Consider the following 8,417-nt stretch of genomic DNA (forward strand, 5'->3'; position numbering starts at 1 on the left):
CCTTTTCTCCTTCCCCTCCTGTAGCCAATGGTTCAAGTGGTTTTAACATCAGCCCCACATGCTAAGGATAGCTCAGTTGATTTTAGTATGGGCCCCAAACGGGGTTTGCAAGGTGGATCCCAGTCATGGCACATGAGGGAGTCTGTCTCTCTATCTCCCCTCCTCTCACTTAAAAAAATAAAAAAATAAAAACAGTTGGCTGGGGATAGGATGTTGAGACAGCTTTATACGGTATATAACCCCCATCCCCTCAGATCACCAGCCATCAGACTAAAGCTCCATAAAGATTCAATCCCTGTCTCTACTTAATTGGCTGAGTGGTAACAGACAGCAGGAACTCCGATATTTTCAGTTTCACAGTGGCTTTTCCATACAAATGGCTTGACTGAGCTCAGGCTTCATATTTTCCTAAAATCTCTTAAACAAGCAGGATCTGACCTCAGTCTGCCCTGTACCTCTTATATGTGGCCCCAGGACCAGCACTAGTAGCAGTCCATCCTTTGTTCATAGGTTGGCCTCACCTGGGCACCACCAAACCCAGTACAAGTAGCACCATCGGCAGATTGCTTTGTAACTTATGCTAGATAGAACTGGGAAGAAAACAGGTGGTGCATCAGACCTTGGCCTGCTGCACTCCTGGGAGGTCCCAGAGCCCACACGTCCAGTAGACAGCTTCAGACCTTGTTAGAGCACCACCCAACCATATCCACAAAGACGCGGATGCACTCAAGTGGCAGACTTAATTAGCACTATAGCCCTTTTAACTAAGTACTGCTCTGTGCATTGGCTCCCATACAGCAGATCCTCCATGGTGTTTGGAGGTCAACGGTTGGTGGTCACAGCCAGTCCCTGCAGCTGATTGGCCTGGGAGTAAACTCCTCTCATTGATGTGTCAACAGTAATGATGGCTCAACTATAACAGAAGTGTGTACACAACCCACATGAGGGGCACACCTTGAGTACCCAGCTGGGGGATCAGAGAGGCTGTGCCATTGAACCTTAGAGAACACCTACTATACTAGGCCACTCTACCAAGCCTGGGAGATGTAGAAGCTCTGCCTGATACATAGAAACTGACACAGGGAGGCTGCCAAAAATGAGGAGACAAAGAAACATGTCCTAAATGAGTGAACAGAACAAAACTCCAGGAAAAGAACTAAACAAAATGGAGACAAGCAACCTACCAGACGCAAAGTTCAAAATACTGATTATAAAGATACTCGAACTTAGAGAAGACACCAACAGCACAAAAAAGGACCAGTCAGAAATGAAGGGTACACTAACTGAATGAAGAATAATTTACAGGGAATCAACAGTAGAGTATAGATGAAGCCAAGAATCAGATCAGTGATTGGAATATAAGGAAGCAAAAAGCACCCAACACAAACAGCAAAAAAAAAAAAGAACCCAAAAATAAAATGAGGATAGTGTAAGGAGCTTCTAGAACGACATCAAGCATACCATCTTAATTAAAATGCAAAAGTTTAAAGACGAGGAGAGAATCTTAAAAGCAAGAAAGAAACAGTTACTCACATACAAGGAAACTCTCATAAGACTGTCGGCTGATTTCTCAACAGAAACTTTGCAGTCCAGAAGGGATTGGCAAGAAATATTCAACGTAATGAAAAGCAAGGACCTACAAATAAAATTACTATACTCAGCAAAGCTATCATTTAAAATTGAAAGACATATAAAGAGCTCCCCAGACAAGAAAAAGCTAAAGGAGTTCATCACCATCAAACCAGTATTACATGAAATGTTAAAGGGTTTTCTTTAAGAAGAAGAAAAAAAAAGTCTAAAAAATAAACAAAATGGCATAAATACATACTTATCAGCAATTGAATCTAAAAAACAAAATAAACAAACAAACAGACTCATGGATACAGAAAATATTTTGAAGGTTAGCAGATGGGAGGGATGGGAGGATGGTGAAAGGATTAAGAAGTACAGTACAAATCGGTTGTTATTGAATAGTCATGGAGATGTAAAGTACAGCATAAGGAGTACAATCAATAAATTCTAATAACTATGTATGGTGTCAGATAGGTATAAGATTTAGCAGATGATCACTTAGTAAGTTATATAATGTCTAATCACTGGGGTGCATACCTCAAACTAATATAATAATGAATGTAAACTCTAATTGAAAATCTTTAAAAATGATTTAAAACAAAATAAAATAAAGTGATAAAAATATAAGAAGAAAATTAGGACTATTTATGTTCATGTTGAGATAGTGAAATTTTAGTACAGAGAAAAATTACTGTAAACAAACATGAAAATATACATGACAAGAAGAAAACTATTTGTAATATGCATGACAAAGGGTTAATATCCATTGTAAAAACAGAGAGGGCATATGACTAGGCCTGGGAGTCTCCTAGGACAGCAGCGTATCTCACAGTATAAACATTGATAAATCCAGAGGTGCATACAGTTTCTCTCTAGTGCTCCGAGCATATAAATAGAAAACATAAGGTAATATTATTGCTATATCAGCCAGTGTGAACAATTTGAGAATACATACATCTTTGTGAAGAAGCCTACAAATCAATAAGAAAAAGTAACTAAGTAAAGGAAATAATCAATTCACAAAAATGTAAGTGGACAAAAATATGAAAGATATTTATTTTTTAATCTAAAAATCAGACAATAATTTTAAAAAATGATAACATTCAACTGGGGATGAAATGTAAAAAAATTGGTACTCATACTGCTCACAAAAAGCAGGGAATTTTTCTTTTTTTGTTGTTTGTTGTTTTGTTTTATTTTGTTTTGTTTATATTTTTCTGAAATTAGAAGCGGGGAGGCAGTCAGACTACTGCATGCACCAGACCAGGATCCACCCGGCATGCCCACCAGAGGGTGATGCTCTGCCCATCTGGGGCGTTGCTCGTTGAGGATGGAGCCATTCTAGCGCCTGAGGAGAGGCCACGGAGGCATCCTCAGCGCCCAGGCCAACTTTGCTCCAATGGAGCCTTGGCTGCTGGAGGGGAAGAGAGAGACAGAGAGGAAGGAGAGGGGGAGGGGTGGAGAAGCAGATGGGTGCTTCTCCAGTGTGCCCTGGCTGGGAATCGAACCCAGGACTTCCACATGTAGGGCCGACATTCTACCGCTGAGCCAACTGACCAGGGCCTGGGGATATTTCAAAATGAATATGAAGCAATAAAATATCCCCTACTTTTTGTGAGCAGTATATTTTGTCAATACAAGTTATGTCAGCTTTTCTGTATAACAGATTCTTATACTGTAATTAAAAGATGTTAAAAAATTTATTAATGATTGATTGATGTTAATATTGATTTGTTTTGTGAAAGAGTTCTTACCTTTTGGAGGTAAATATTGAAACATTTGTAGACAAAATGATAGATTATCTGGATTTGCTTTAAAATAATTCAAAGCTAAAGGCATAGGGGAAGTATAGCTAAAATAAAATATCTTAATCATTGTTAATGACACACAGAGTTTTTGTTGTTTGTTTTTGTTTGTTTGTTTTTTAGAGAGAGAGAGAGAGGGACAGACAGGAAGAGCGAGAGACAAGAAGCATCAATTCTTAGCTGTGGCATTATAGTTGTTCATTGATTGCTTTCTCATATGTGCCTTGATTTGGGGGGGGGGGGCTGCAGCAGAGCAAGTAACCTTTGGGCTCAAGCCAGCAACCATGGGGTCATAGCTATGATCCTACATACAAACTGTTGAACCCGCACTCAAGCTGGCAATCTTGGGGTTTCAAACCTGGGTCTTCAGTGTCCCAGGCTGATGCTCTATTCACCGTGCCACCGCCTGGTCAAGTGTTTAGTTATGGAATTTTTCTAATTTTTTTTATGTCAAAAAATCTCATAGTAAGAAGTTTTTAAACTATATAATAACATCCAAATTTTGTAAGAAATAAAATTTCAAATGCATTATGAATGGAAAAAAAGGTCAGATGAAAAGATACCAAAAGTTAAGAGTGATTACATGAAGGCAATCATTATTTTTCACCCTTTGGTTCCCCATATATTCTGAAAATTTTACAATGAATGCAAATTACCTTTCTTAAATGCATTCAATGCAGTCACCTAAATCTTAGAAAACAGGAGTCATTAAATACAAATTAATATATTTATTTTCTAGGAGACATTTTTATCCCCAAATATTTCACCGTTTGTATTTTTTTCTTTACTCCATCTACTTTCAATTCAGGAATATCAGGCGTATTGCTCGTTGGCTTAAATTCACTTTTCTTTCATAATTTATTTTCAGTTCAATCTCTTCTCTTCTTCCTATTTTGTACATTTATATATTAGGCCTTCATTTTAACTAACTACAATTAGACATTATGAACTAAATCCAACATTTTGTCCCATTGTACTTTAATCTGAAACCAATAAGAACTCATAATATAAGCTATAATTAACATAGAACAATATAAAAAGGATTCCTTAAGATATTTCAAATATTCAGGCAGATACTATTGTAATGGACTTACAAGCAGTAATGTTAGCGTCCACTAAAGTGAAATAGAACTATGCTTTAAATAAACTTTTTAAATAGCAGTTAAGTATATATATTCATCCCTTGCACTCAACAGAGCAGAGTATTTTAAGATCAAAGAGAAAAGTGAGTTTACAATATAAGGTTTGACGAGACAAAGTTGGGATCTCTGCCTCCTCCTCCCACAACCCCCACCCATCAAGTTTGCTGAATACTTGTTTTATAATGATAGTAAGAGTCTAGTAATTATCATTATTATCATCACAACACTATACTGAGCATATTCCATTTATAATTACCGATCATCATAACCACTTTTGCAAGTTTATGTAAGTACCTCTCTATGACAGGAAAAACACTGAGAAAGATCAATCAAGTATGTAGTTCAAAGTCTCAAGGCCTGGATTCCAGTACTGTTTCTATCTTATACCAAAGCTGTGCTTTTTTTTATTTTACCACACGTCATTTATAGACAGAGCACATTACGTGAATTGATGGGGAATGAGACAGGAAAATAGTTAGGGCAGGAGATATAGCAAGATTAAAGGGAGAATAAATACTCGTTTAAAGTATGATGGTTATTCTTATTCTATTTGTTCAGCAATAACTTCACACTAAAGGAATTTATAACAATGTTTTAAATTTACAAAGGCATCCCTCTTGCCATTTGCCGCATATCAATGTGTACTGGGATGATTCATGGATTCAGAGGATATTAAACTAGAAGGAACAATAGGGTCATTTACTAGAATCTTTCCCTTTTACACAAAAAAAAAATAGTTACAAGAGGATATTGTGAAATGCCTCTTCATCTATAAGCTCAATTGCTGTTCCTATTTATGATACCAAAAAACAGTTGATTGTAAATTTGATTTTGTTTTAAATTTCCTCCTGTAACATATATACTCTACGTGTAGTATCACATATATTCAAGTAAATATGTAGATTACAGTAGGGGCAAGATACTGAACTGGAGCTAGAAGCCTGATGTTTTGGTTTCACTTGGGTTTCTAACAAGTTGTTTGACTTTGGTCACCAAACTTGCAATTTGCAACTGGTGTGTTGCAAGTATTTTTAAAGCATGAGACACCTGACTATTTAGTTATGGGCACTGACCTCTTTTGCCTTAGATTGTCAAGTGAAAAAATGACAACAGACAACAAAACAATAGCCATCCAGTGTGAATGAATCAAAATTATACCTATTTTTTGTCAGACTGGCAAAAAATATATTTTTGTGTGTGTGCCACAGAATTTGAGTAATTAGTTTATGTGTGCCGTGAGATGAAAAAGGTTGGAAATCAGTGACTTAAACTGTCAGATTACTCGCAAGTGGAAGTAATGGGACCGAATTTTCTTTTCTTGGGCTCTATAAAGGAAAACAACTTTAGAGTTCTATTATTGAGGATGTAACTCCTTTGCTAACAAGAAACTTTTGTAATTTGACTTGGAAGTCACCTGGACGAATAATATTTTCTCAAAATATAAGCAAATGCACAGGTACATAGTCTGTATTGCCGATGTTCTGGATTAGTAAGTGAATAGAGATTGTAAAGGAAACCGACAGCAATACTAGGCAGAATGTGCACCTGGCACATGTAGTAGCACATGAGGGATTGTGACATTAGCTATACTTTCAGAGTTTTTGAGAAAATGGCCTTAATATTAAGAATGTGGTTTTCAACATCAACAAAAAAATCCAATTAAAAAACGGGCCAAGGAACTGAATAGACACTTTCCCACCAGGGACATAGAGATGACCAATTATCAATAAATCAGCAAACAATAGGTGTTGGCAAAGATGAGGAGAAAATGAAACCCTCATGCACTGTTGGCAGGAATGCAGATTGGGGCAGTCTCTGTGGAAAACAGTAAGGAGCTTTCCACCAAAATTAAAAATGGAACTTCTTTATGATCCAGCAATTCCACTTTTGGAAATATATCCCCAAAACCTCAAATACTGATTAAAAAGAATGTATGCACCCTTATACTCATTGCAACTTTGTTTACATTGGAAGCTGCCCAACTAGTCATTAGTAAATGAATGGATAAAAAAGATGTGGTACATTTATACAATGGAATACTACTCAGCCATATAAAAGAAAGAAATCTTACCTAATGTGACAGAATGGATGGACCTAGAGGATATTATGCTAAGTGAAATAAGCCAATCAGAAAAAGACAAATACCATATAATTTCACTTACATGTAAGATATAATAAGCAAACAAAAAAAATAATAATAGACTCACAGATACAGAGTACAAACTGACAGCTTTGGGGCAGGGAGAGGATTGTGGGTCTGGGTGAAATAGGTGAAGGGATAAAGCAAAAAAAAATTTTCATAGACACTGACACCAGTATGGTGATTACCAGAGAGAAAAGTGGGGGCAGGGAGAAGAGGGTAAAGGGGGATAAACAGTAGCGGAAGAAGACTAGACTCTGGGTGAACACAATACAATATACAGTGTTATGTATTATAAACTTGTACACTTGAAACCTAATTAACCAATGTACCCCCAATAAATGCAATAAAAAATGTGATGTATCACCATTTCGTGGTGTATCACAATTGGCAGGCACCACTAGATTCCAGAAACCTGAATCTGCCAATCTGTGACAGTCGTATTATTTTACTACTTCCACTCACAAATTTGGAGACAGGCTTTATACTCGCTTATACATGCCTAATTCTCGGGCTCAAATGACATAGATACAGCAAAGAAAGAAAATATTAGAAATGGCTATATCTGCTGATGACCCAGCTTATTTTGAGCAGAAAAAAATGTTAGCCCTATTTTAGGACCCATTTATAGCAGCACAACACATTTTTCCTTCAATTGGCAATCCTGTCTACTTTAAATACTTCTCCACAGTGTTTGTGTTTTACCAAGTCAAATTCTCAGGTATGTTGTAGATAAATATAACTAGAAGTCATGCAAACTGTTTTATCTACCTTATCTGATTTATTAGTAGTTATTTGCCTGTCTTGCTAAAAAAAATTGGAAGTGTTTATTTTTCAGAGTTGGAAATTGGTGTTTAAATTGATCCTCTGAAACTAGTCAAGCTGTGAGAAATTTCTCATTGGGGAATAAATTCAAGAAAGTTAAAATATGAATATGGATGCTTGTTTCATAGGTAAAGCCCTTCCTGCAGTAATCCTTCTCATGTGCCTACTGAATTGCATAGTCTGACAGTTCCATGGACCATATTGCTATAGTCATATATACTAATATTAGCTTATATTAATGATTTAAGTGGAATAGTTGGAAAAATCATAATTTTGACAGAATTTTTCTTGACTCATCACCCCCACTGAAAGTAAAGAAATAGACACACGTAAGATTTAAATATTTCTGAGTGTTATTTAAAACATTTTTTAAAATCTGTCTCCTGGTTCAACACAAGAACATCTCATATTGAGCAAACAACTTAATAGCACCCCTTTAAGGGAGTAATAAAATAAAATGTTTGTAAATTGAGTCATATATTTAATATATAAGTGAAAACCTTCTTTTAAAAATGCTTTCTTAAACTATAATTCATTGTAAATCAATAATTCCTGGATTATATATTTGTTTAATTTTATGCTTGTTGTATTTGCTAAGAGTTTGATGAGCCTCAGTTTTTGCTCAAAGACTACATTTTGCATTTGTTTTGTTTATGGATACATTCCCAAACTGGTTAGTTTCTTAATTCATTTATGTCACACGTAGGCTGAATTTATATGTTCAATTTTCCTACATGTCGATTAATAGGTTTAGTTGTCATTCTGTCTTTATCCTAATGAATAGTATTTAGAGTAATATGAAAACAAACCTTTAATTAAACATAAAATTATTCTAAAGAATTACTCTAAATAAATTATGACTGATAATTAAAAAGCAATTGATTGAAAAGAGAAAAACATACTTCTTATCTCTTTTGTGCTATAACTGGTAGT

General features: G+C 35.8%; 1 non-coding gene across 1 annotated transcript; it reads right to left on the bottom strand.

The window, feature by feature from the left end:
- Nucleotides 1-3,059: 3,059 nt before the first annotated feature.
- On the bottom strand, nucleotides 3,060-3,135 carry TRNAV-UAC (transfer RNA valine (anticodon UAC)). The gene has a single exon. It is a non-coding gene; the product is annotated as a tRNA-Val (tRNA).
- Nucleotides 3,136-8,417: the final 5,282 nt, after the last annotated feature.

This window comes from Saccopteryx leptura, chromosome 4 (genome assembly GCF_036850995.1).
Source record: "Saccopteryx leptura isolate mSacLep1 chromosome 4, mSacLep1_pri_phased_curated, whole genome shotgun sequence".
NCBI lineage: Eukaryota > Metazoa > Chordata > Mammalia > Chiroptera > Emballonuridae > Saccopteryx > Saccopteryx leptura.